This window comes from Gymnoscopelus microlampas (assembly GCF_963454915.1).
Source record: "Gymnoscopelus microlampas genome assembly, chromosome: 10".
NCBI classification, from domain to species: Eukaryota; Metazoa; Chordata; class Actinopteri; order Myctophiformes; family Myctophidae; genus Gymnoscopelus; species Gymnoscopelus microlampas.
This window is the reverse complement of record NC_139947.1, coordinates 3,605,340-3,617,403: the sequence shown is the minus strand read 5'-3', so window position 1 is coordinate 3,617,403 and position 12,064 is coordinate 3,605,340. Positions and strand designations below refer to the sequence as shown.

General features: G+C 42.0%; 1 protein-coding gene across 11 annotated transcripts in view; it reads right to left on the bottom strand.

Annotated features, from left to right (window-relative positions):
• LOC311054406 (ankyrin repeat and SAM domain-containing protein 1A) overlaps positions 1-12,064 on the bottom strand; it is a 191,247-nt gene that overhangs the window by 119,333 nt on the left and 59,850 nt on the right. The gene's annotated exons all lie outside the window — the stretch shown is intronic.

Below are 12,064 nucleotides of genomic sequence, written 5' to 3'. Positions count from 1 at the left end.
GCCTATACTTCCAGCCAAAGAGTTTTGGTGAAGGGGGGGTAAATAAAGGACTGGGCCTAGTGTAGAGTACACTAGGCCCAGTGAGGTAGTGAGGTACTCCGGTCAACTAGGTACATAGGTTTTAAGTGGTTTTAATGAGAAGGAACAGGTCAGGGCTGGGCAATACGGTGGATATTATATCAATATTATTGCGATATGAGGCTTGATATCATCTGGGATCTTAGGTGATATTCCTCATATGAAATAAGCTGTGTTTTCCCCACAATGTCGATACCAAGGTATTCATGATATTCCATTGTGTCCGTATTGCCCAGTTCTATAGAACAGATGCATCATGGGAGTCTGAGGCTTGATTTACACTTGGTTGCACATTGTCGCTCACCAAAAACAAAAGCAGATCTAGCAATGTCATTTTAGATTTTAACCACTTTAACCATCATCTTATACTTTGGCTATTCAAAAATGGCAGATCTACAAGCTCATAGCACAGCCCCAATTGCCGTGGAATGAGCTTGTAGATCTGCAAATGTTTTATTAAATCATGAAAATGTGCGCAAATCTTTGAATATATATTTTTTTAAAGCACATACTTGTAGCTATAAATATATATTTTTTTAAAACATATGTTGCTACAATATCAGTGGTTCTCAAACTTTTTCATGTAAAGGAACCCAAACATGATGTATTTGGTCACGGACATCCCCATCTCAAAACTATTAGTTCCAAGGCCCCCCAGAAGCAAAGAGTTGAGCTAAACATTTTGTTTAAAAAAAAAAAAATATATATATATATATATATATATATATATATATATATATATATATATATATATATATATATATATATATATATATATATATATATATATATATATTCAAAGCTTTGCACAAAATGTTCAAGATTTTTCAAAAAATAGCAGATCTCAGAAGCTCATACGGCGCCGCGCTATGAGCTTGCACATCTGCTATTTTTGAATAGCCAAAGTATAAACGAACGTCGTAGCTAAGATCTAAAAATGACACAGATCTGCTATTTTCGGTATACGCAATCACCTGCTCACACAAGAGCGTAAATCAGGCCTCGGCGAGGTAAAGCCTGTGATCAAGAGGAGAGCACCGCCACACTAGCAGAGAGAGAGAGAGAGAGAGTCGTGATAAAGCCCCTCATTCAGTGTGAGGCGCGTAACGAGTCCCAGGGGTAGGTAAGAGGACAAAGGGGTGGGCAGAGAAAAGGGGGGGGGGGGGGGCAGACTGGCATCATGGTACTGCTGGCATGATGACAGCACAGGAACTGGGTGTGAGACACACAGATGGGGACACTGGCAGACAGACAGACCAGATGGGGACACTGGTAGAGAGACAGACAGATGGGGACACTGGCTTAAGTGTTGACTGTACTTAACTACAATTTTGAGGTATTTTTTACTTTACTTGAGTATTTCCAATTTCCAATACTTTTACTTCTACTCCACTACATCTCAGAGGCAAATATTGTACTTTTACTCCACTACAATTGAAAACTTTAGTTACTAGTTACTTTTCAGATATAAATTATGATATTATGACACATACATTAACCACTTTAGCCCCATTTAATACCTAGGCTATTTGAAAATAGCCGATCTACAAGCTCACAACGCGTCGCGATGCGACGCGTTGTGAGCTTGTAGATCTGCTATTTCCAAACATTTTTGTACTTTTACTCAAGTTCATTTTTAATTCCGGACTTTTACTTGAGACAATGGTGAACATTTTAGTCAGTGTTAAGGTCCTTACACACCGGGCGAAACCGGCAAATATAGCGAATATACGCAAAATTCGGACTCGTTCCGAATAATTAAAAGGCGCTTTTTCGCTTCGCTTTTTCGCTTTTTCGCTCCATGTACGGAGCCATTGACTTTATAAGGTTTAAAAAAAAAACGCATTATTCGCACGAAAAAATCGCCCCGGTGTGTAACAACCTTTATCCTCATAGTGCTGCTTTGGTGAGAAGGACATCCCGATCAATAATGACGGTTTTCGCTCGCCGAAAATAGTACAGTGAGGGGTATTCAGCAGTGTGAACTCCCCTGTGAGAAGAAGTGTGTGTGGCGGCCTGTGAAGGGAGCTAACCAGTATACAGCTGACCTCAGCACAGATCAACACCTGCAATGCTACTGTACTGCTGGGCTCAAAATATGCTCCTCATTGACTTACATTGTACGCTGAAACAGCTTTCAAAGTCACTCTTTTAGCCCCGTAAACCAACACAAACAAAGTTGATTCAGACAATATAGAACATCACCAAACCCAGTACTGTTTATTTTTTTTATAAAAATGTTAACTTCCTGTTGATTTTACTATTTGAAGATCCGGATCCGTAAATCCAGTCCGGGTTTTCTTTTTAGCAAAAATAGCAAAATCAACAGGAAGTTAACATTTTTATATAAAAAACAAACAGTACTGGGTTTGGTGATGTTCTATATTGTCTGAATCATCTTTGTTTTTGTTTGTTTATGTGCGAAAAGAGTGACTTTGAGAGCTGTTTTACAGTCAATGAGGAACATATTTTGAATTATCAATTTCTAATCAATGGAGCAATTATTTTTGATTTCTTGTCCACGTTTGGAGTTACACCATGGCAAGGTAACTACACAACCCAAACCTTTACTAAAGTGGTCTTGCCCTTTAAGAATGTTTTCTAAATCCTAACAGTTTTTTGAAAAAAAAAATCTGGAAAAAAAATGTCACGATTTTTCAAAAATAGCAGATATACAAGCTCATAGCGCGGCACTCGGTGCCGCGCTATGAGCTTGTAGATCTGCCATTTTTGAATAGCCAAAGTAATCTAAGGTGACACAGATGCGTTCCAGGTCTCGCGATATGTTGTAAGCTTGTAATGTAGCTGTTTGCGGTGAAGTAGAAATAAGGCCATGAAGCTTCATTCCAGGAACCCAACGGTTAAAGTTATGAGTCAAAGAGTGTCCAACACGGTTCGTGTCTCCAGAGCCACAGGATGACAGATCAGTGCTTTGATTACAAATACAGCATAGACATATGTTTGTGACTGCCATGTACTTACAGTACAGTGACCATTATTCTTCATAAAAGGTAAAAGCTACATGACAATAATACTACTAATGTGATGTTATACTTAATATTACAGTCATTATTATGATAGAACTTAAAAGGATACACCTGACAATCTCCAGTTCCTTGATCACTACCATAAACAGCCAGCAGAGGGCAGACTGTGCAGCATGAGAACAGCCTCCATTGAGCTGATGGTTCACTCACTACAATGACAGCGTAATAAATGCACTGTCATTATTATCGGACAATTTATGCACGAAAAAACGTCATGTGACGAAGCATAAATCGTGCGTTATGTCACTGTTTCTCAACGTCTGGTCTCAGGACCGCCATGGGGTCAAAAATGACACGTTATGGGTCTGTAACTCTGAGTGTACAGATGGAACCAAATGGACCCTTACAGGTCTGTAACTCTGAGTGTGAACACATGGAACCAAATGGACCTTACATGTCTGTAAATACAGGGTGTATGTTGTTGCGAGACCCTAAACACCCGATGACCCCAGGCTACAACACTGATGATACGTCCCAGGTGCATCCATGCAATGTTTTCTTTATGGTCAAACCATTTCATGTCAAGGACCCCCAAAATGATATGTATTTGGCCGCGGACCCCCATCTCAAAATATTTAGTTCCAAGGACCCCCCAAAAGCAAAGATTTGAGTTACAAATATTCGCTTTAATAAATTATTATATATATTCAAAAGGTTTGCACACATTTTCAAGATTTTTCAAAAATCGCATATTTACACGCTCATAGTGCCGCACTGTGAGCTTGTAGATCTGCTATTTTCAACATGCAGCCAAGAGTAAAATCAGCCATTACGACGCCATCAAGGCACCGCCAAAATACATTTTAGTCGACTAAATCAACTGTAGATTTAGTCGACTATAATCTTACATTTAGTCTAAAAGTAGACTAAGAGTAAAACATTTCAGATGACTAAAATATGACTAAAACTAAATGGAATTTTATTCAAAAGACTGATTAAAACTGAATCCAAATTTGCTGTCAAAATCAACACTAGTTTGCAGACTTATTATTTTGGACGCAGATGTTCTCATATTTGCACCTGATTACCAGAATGTATGAGTGTAGCATAGTGGCTCTATAAAGCCTCTGCCTGTTGACCAATAAGCCCTAATATCTCCCTCTAATATCTCTTGAGTAAATGTACTTAGTTACTATACACCGCTGGTTGTGGAGTCAATCAGAGCGCATACATAGGCAGCTTGTGGAATGATTTGTTATGTTGTTATGATATTGGATATGAGGGCAGAGCAAACACTGTGGAATCACTGAGCACATGTTTAATCTGCAAATACAGGCTGGGCAGAGTGCTACCACACACACACACACACACACACACACACACACACACACACACACACACACACACACACACACACACACACACACACACACACACACACACACACACACACACACACACACACACACACACACACACACACACACAGTATGTGAGGGGTGTGGCAGAGAGTGCCAGCCTCTTTCTCAAATACACATTTATATGAGGAAAGTGACGCCCATAGACTCTACATGGCGTAAATGAAGCCTGTTTTTTCAACGATTTCAAATCCGCCATCTTTCTATATCCGGTCCGGATATGCAAATAAGAAACCGGCAAATTAATGAACGCTATTGGTTGGGACCAGAGCGGGGGTGGTGGGGAATTAATGCTATTGGTTGTGGAGCTTGTCAATCCAATCGTCACAAGGTAGCCACGCCCCTCCTACAACATACCCTACTTTATAATCAATCAACCAACCACTCCTTTATCTGACTTTGTCCGTGTGTCCGTCTGTATGTATGTATGTCCAATAAACAAACATTGATGACAACATCAATACGGGGCTCATCAAAGGCACCTCTCACTTCATTTTTTTTTTACTTTGAAAAAAACTCTGGCACTGGGACAACATATTTCTATATAATTCTGGCAATTCTGGCACTCAATGAGTTAAAGGGACTACACCATGAATTTTAACTTTTTCTTCTTTTTTGTGTGTTTTTGGTCTCCCCTACCTCTCTTCTATCCTAAAAAATACCCCAGTTTGAACACTCAGCCTTTCAAGCAAATCTGGGGTTTTCTGTAAATTGGTCTCAAAACAGGCCAAACTGATTTGCACCCTGACGTGACGTCACTTCGGGGTGCAATCGCTCCCGTTTTTTTTTTTTTTTTTTTTTCTTTTTCCACACAGAACCAGGAGATAACATGCATACAAACTGGCTCAATAGCGCCCCGTGCCAAACAGGACAATGTGGTATGGCATGGTATATAGGAACTGTCACTTCTTATATACAGCCTCAGTTTACAACTCAGAAGCTGGCCCCTTGATCCTAACACAGCGTCCATTTCTCATATTCTACTATACTTGTGGGGACAGTTGCTACTCCCAAGTATAGTAACACACACACAAACACACATACACACACACACACACACACACAGAGTACAAAAGGACTGACAGCTGGCAGGAGAATGCCCACTGAATGCCAGGTTGGGCAACTGTCTGACTCCCCAATATACACGAGATGCCAGCTGGGACACATCTTTGGGGGTCCCGGGGTTTACAAAGTTCCTGGCAGCAGACTCACAGATCAGCATGATTCTGTATGAGCTGCAGGGACCCGAGTTTGAATCCCGTCTCCTCCATGTCTGACCCGTCTCTCCAATCTAACAAATGAACCACTTCTAGCATTTAGCATGTGGCACCGTCTGCAACGCGACACAACGAGAGCTTGTAGATTTGATTTTTTTCCACTGAATGTTTGCCTATAATTTGTTTTCTCTAAAGTTGAATCCCACAATTTTTGTAACCCATTTTTTCACCCAGTGCCATTGCCTAAGCTTGTAATCCCGGGCGCTACTCTCCCTCTGCCAGCCTGGGGAGAGTCCCAAACTGAGCTCATGCTTCCTTCAACGCATGAGGAGTGAGCAGGCCGCTTCTTATCACCTGACAGGGGGGGTTTCCCCCGGTAGGACGTAGCGCGTGGAAGGAACACGTTATTCCAACCAGTTCCTTTCCCCTCCATCAGGCGCCCCGGCTGACAAGGGGGAGGCAGTATAGGCCTAGAGACCAGGATTACTGCATGTTTTTTTTGTGAGGGCACCTACCCTAGGGGCAGAAATGGGCAGTAGGTAGGTAGTATCACTAGACTAGTGGAGCAGGTCACAGTTTGAGAAAGAAAGAGACAACATAAAAACAACTCTCTGATCCATGCAAACACAACTATTCTATTCTTAGTCAAACAGACTCAAACCGCCTTTCTCCTGTGTACACCATACATGGGTAACTGGAACAGTGGGAACACTGGGCACCATGAGAACACTGGGCACCATCTTTTTTTTGTTTACATATTAACCCTTTAAGACCTGAGGCGATTCTTAAACAAAATCTAAATCCTAACAGTAAAAAAAAAAATAGCAGATATACAAGCTCATAGCGCGGCACTCGGTGCCGCGCTATGAGCTTGTATATCTGCTATTTTTGAATAGCCAAAAAATGTTGATAATGATGTACCGCGCCATGTTCACATCATGTAAACTTAACATTACTTCCACACAAAGTTCTCAGCATACTCTTGTGAACTTGTAGATCTGCTTTTTTTTTTTTGCAGAACATTCCCCCCCCCCAGACTAGGCACGCCGGGGTGGAACTGGTTAATGACGAATGATGAAATACTGCACCACTTCAAAGTAAGCACCGTGTTCTCTGAGCAAATGAACCGTAAGCCAAACGGCTTCTCATTTCCAGCGTGGGTTTTGGCCAAGTTTGGATTAAGTTGATGGCTTGGTTTTTTTTTCCCTTCACAAATACCTGCTTACTTTGAAAAGCTAAATATAACTCACACACACACACACACAACCAGTTACACAATCATTCTTTACTAGAGCAAACAGTTTATTCAGTGCCGTAAAGGAAAAGGGTGCCACGTGCACACACACACAGTCACACACACACACACACACACCCCTCTAGGTAGCATTAAAGGAACAGTCTGCCTGCAGCTGGCATAAATGAATGGATCATTACCGTAAGCAATGACATCCTTTTAAATTCAATCAAATTGTTTTGTTGTAACTTTTGGGTCAATGTATTCATTCCTTCATTGAGTAGCCGGGTAATAAGTGGGATTTATGTTGGGGTCTAATAATCACCCTGTCTGGGTTTATTTCTCAATAATGACCTGCTCCCCATAGATTTATCCTTGCATATCTAGGCCTGTCACAATTTTTACATAATTGTCTAATCGCAATTATTCAAGATAATCGCAATTATTCGAGATAATCGTCATAATCGTTTCCATGTTTTCAAATACACATTTTCAAAATAGCACAAATAGCAGATCTACAAGCTTACAACGGCGTTGTAAGCTTGTAGATCTGCTATTTTTTTTAATAAAAAAAATAAATATGTCATTTCTTTGTATGTTAAAGTTATTTGTCATAATATCTGCCCTGTGCAACGTTTTACTACTAAGACTAAAAGCCAAACAGATTTTTTATGTATTCATATGTTCAAATATTCAATGGCCAAACACACAATTTAACACAATCACAATTATTTGAGTGACAACAAGTAGTCGTCAACTTAAATGTGTAATCGTGCCAGTCCTATGCATGTGGTGTTGAGGTTCACCCCCGAGACCAGAGGAGGTGTCCTACACTGTGAACGCATTAAGTGACACAGTTCATGGACCCCCTGGCCTGCCTGGACCCCACTGGACAGTTAAGTTGCTCAGTGCGTTAAGCGTGTGGACGTTCCAGCCAGCATCTGATGACATTAACCACGCATGAGCAGCCACACACACACACACACACACACACACACACACACACACACACACACACGGAGAAGAGAAGGAGAAGAAAGGAGCGAGTAGGAGAGAAAGAGAGGAGAGATGATGCTAACGCAGCCCAACGCCTGACCTCTGTCACGTGACAAAGGAGGGTTGCCACGGTTACGTCAGGGTACCCCTGGCAGTAGGGGGGGGAGGGGGGGGGGGGGGGGGGGTCGTGCGGGCAGCTGTTACTGCGGGTGTGTGCCAGGGGGGGGGCTGCCCACAGCATGCCAGTGTACACACACACAGAGAGTGGAGGACAGTAAACACAGTACTGTACTAATTTGTGCTGCACTGTATTTGTATAGGAAACTATGCCAGAGGAAACTGGCATCCATCAGTGGAGCAGACATTCAGCTGGCTGCTGGACACCGACTGTACATTGTGTACGTATAGGGCTGTCACAGTTATTACGACGTCGTCCAATCACAATTATTTTTTGCATAATCGTTTTCCATGTGGAACATGTTTCACACACATTCAAAATATTAACCCATTAAGACCTGAGGCGATTCTTAAAAATGTTTTCTAAATCCTAACAGTTTTTTGGAAGAAAACAAAATGTTCAAGATTTTTCAAAAATAGCAGTTCTACAAGCTCATAGCGCGGCACTCGGTGCCGCGCTATGAGCTTGTAGATCTGCTATTTTTGAATAGCCATAGAAATCTAAAGTGACACAGATGCGTTCCAGGTCTTAGTACCTTAAAAGGTTAAATAAATCAAAGATCTACAAGCTTACGACGTGTCACAATGGCAATGAAGATCAGCTATTTCTGATTCCTTTAAAAGCAGAAATAGCATTACTTCTAACGTGTCGAGATCAGCTATTTCTGCTATTTTTACATGAATCTAAATGATTACATATATCAATACATTATTTGTATATTTGCTCAATGAACTTAGAATGCATTTTAAGACCCCATCTTCCAATTCTTTCCTCTCCACTGACCTCCACAGCAAGAGCTGGGGAGACATTCCACCCAGAAAACAGGGGCCTGGAATCTGAACCTGTGACTCCCTGACACTGTGGAAAGGGGAGGAGTCAGCATCCACTGTGACTCCCTGAAGCGAGCCATGTTAACGGATCGCGTGGTAGTAACACGCCCACTTCTGTGACAGTACTCTGTGGTGGAAAATAATTCTCGGCGCTGGCATTGCCTGGGGGGGGGGGGGATTTCGCGGTCGAAAACTATACTTTATTGGCAAAAAAGAGTAGTCGACGGTTGTTGGAAAAAAGTAGTGTCGATAGCAGGAGTCGAACCCTGGAGGTGTGGATTGGGAGTCTAGTGATTAACGAGGCAAGCCACTGAGGCCAACTCTTCTAATGAGCGAAAGAAGCCCGGCCCAGTAGGGTCCCGTAGGCCACTACAGCGCGGTAGTTAAAGCGCGTGCGCCTCCCTGACACTGTGGAAAGGGGGTTCAGCATTCACTTCCTGAAACCCCAGGAAGAATAGTCTCCACTGGTGTAGACTAATGGGGATCCTTAACACATTGAGTACCAAAAACGGCCCTGGCCGTTTTTCATAATCCAACCATTGAGTGCCAAAATAAAAAAAAACGTATTACTTTAAATTATAAAAAAGTATTTTTTTTTTTACTATGTATTTTTGGCAAAACATGCTATTTTCAACTGGCTGCAACTATGGAACGGATTACCGAATGTCTCTTTTTTGATTCTTCTCGATTTCTTTGGCTATGCAAAAATAGCAGATCTACAAGTTCATAGCGCGGCACCGAGTGCCGCGCTATGAACTTGTAGATCTGCTATTTTTGCAAAACAGAGATTTTTTTTTTCAAAAAACTGTTAGGATTCAGAAAACATTTTTAAGAATCGCCTCAGGTCTTAGTGGGTAATAAAAAACCTCTGGCACTCAATGTGTTAATAAACAACAAACAGTGACTCCCTGACACTGTGGTAAGGAGGGTCAGCATTTCCCAAAAAAGAACATGATGCTCGCTGCCTGGCTAGCAGCCTGAGGGTGTTGTGCCTGAGGGGGGGGGGGGGGGGGGGGGTGGTACGGTATATAGGAGCTCCACAGATAATGAGGAGGAGGAGGAGGAGGAGGAGGAGGAGGAAGGGATGAAGCAACCTGCCATGCTGCCTGCCTGGCACCACATGCAGGCTGAACGAGGGTGATGTCATCAGGCCTCTGGCTGACAGACAGGCCTTGTGTTCCATCGCTGGGGGAACGCGAGACAATAGAAACGACAGGCTTTCTATTCCTGGAAAGTTAGCACGCTAGTAGTAGAGTAGAAGCCATTGTTCTTGCATTAATACAAAATAGATTTTAGATTTTTTTTTAACCCATTAATTCCTGAGTCCGATTCTTAAAATCTTTTCTAAATTTTAACAGATTTTTGAAAAAAATATATAAAAAATATTTTTCCACGATTTTTCAAGAATAGCAGATCTACAAGCTCATAGAGCGGCACTCGGTGCCGCGCTATGAGCTTGTAGATCTGCTATTTTTGAATAGCCAAAGAAATCTAAAGTGACACAGATGCGTTCCAGGTCTTAATGGGTTATTCTAGTTTGAAATGACCAAACCTGCCTACCGAATGATGTCACCGGTAGGCAGGTTTCCGAACTGCCCACAGCCCTCCTCCGAGACACAGAGGCTAGTAGAACAGAAACGGCGTCATCTTATAATGAGCTTTAGTTAAGACCCGGTTGAAAATGTGTGAAGTGCTCCTTTAAGAAAATACTGGATCGTTGCAGAGTAACAATGTGTGTGTGTATTATTCACACAGTGATGGAAGTGTGTCCACGGTGCATGCGTGTGCGTGTGTCCACAGTACTCACACACACACACCTGCGTCCGTCTGCCTCTAAACTACTGAGGCAGAGCTACATTCTATTAGACGGCTGACCTACATCTGTGCAGCAGCACAGCTCTGTGACACACACACGCACACACACACACACACACACACACACACACACACACACACACACACACACACACACACACACACAACCTTTCTAACATTTCTTTCACATCAGGGTTAATGTTATGATCACAAACCATCTCTCAGACTCCCTCCCTCCAGTCGGTTCAGAGTTTGAATGAACGTAGAACTATGTGCAGGATGTCGTCTGCGTACAGTACAGTTTTAAGGGGACTTCATTTGATTTTTAAAAGTAAAAATCCTCTCAGACACGTAGTGTGCCAGCCGGCGTGCCTGCAGTGATCACCCATCTCCCATGATGTGCCGACGTGGGCGCCCCCTGCCTAAGGTTGCCCGCCCCCTAATCTAGTGTCTATACTGTCACGGTTTAAGTCAGAATTCAGCAGAAATCTCTCGGGAGAGTCCCTGCTTCATCTCTCTCAGCAAAAAAAAAAGGGAAAAAAGTAAACATAAAAAATGTTGCAGACCCCCCCGATATATATATACAGTATATATATATATTTATACAGGGGAATCCCTTCCACTTAACCCTTTTAGACCGGGAACGCATCTGTGTCATTTTAAGATTTCTTTGGCTATATAAAAATAGCAGATATGCAAGCTCGTAGCGCGGCACCGAGTGCCGCGCTACGAGCTTGTAGATCTGCTATTTTTTTGAGAAATCGTGAAAATGTGTGCAAATCTTTAGTTTGAATATATATATGCTCTTTTAAAGCGAAAGTTTTTAACTCAAATCTTTGCTTCTGGGGATTTTACAAATGTCTTCTGAATCCTAACAGGTTTTTTTCCTAAAGTTTTTTTTTTCTTTTTTTTCTTTTTTACTTATGTTGCTATATCATCAATGGTTTTCCAACTTTTTTATTGTCAAGGACCCCAAAAATAATATGTATTTGTCTAATATATAATAATAATATTTTGTTCCAGGGACCACCAGAAGCAAAGATTTGAGTTCAAAATGTATATAAAAGATTAGCACACATTTTCACGATTTTTCTAAAAAAATAGCCAAAGAAATCTTAAAATGACACACATGCGTTCCCTTCCCGGCCTCAAAGGGTTAAGATGCAGTCCCACTGTATATAGGGGAATCCCACCCGCTCCCAGCTCTCTCTCCCCTCCACCCCACCTTTCATATCTGACAAGGCCAAACTCCCCGACACCGCCCGCCAATCCCCCCCACACCCCCCTCCTCTGGGTCATTCACCACTGCCG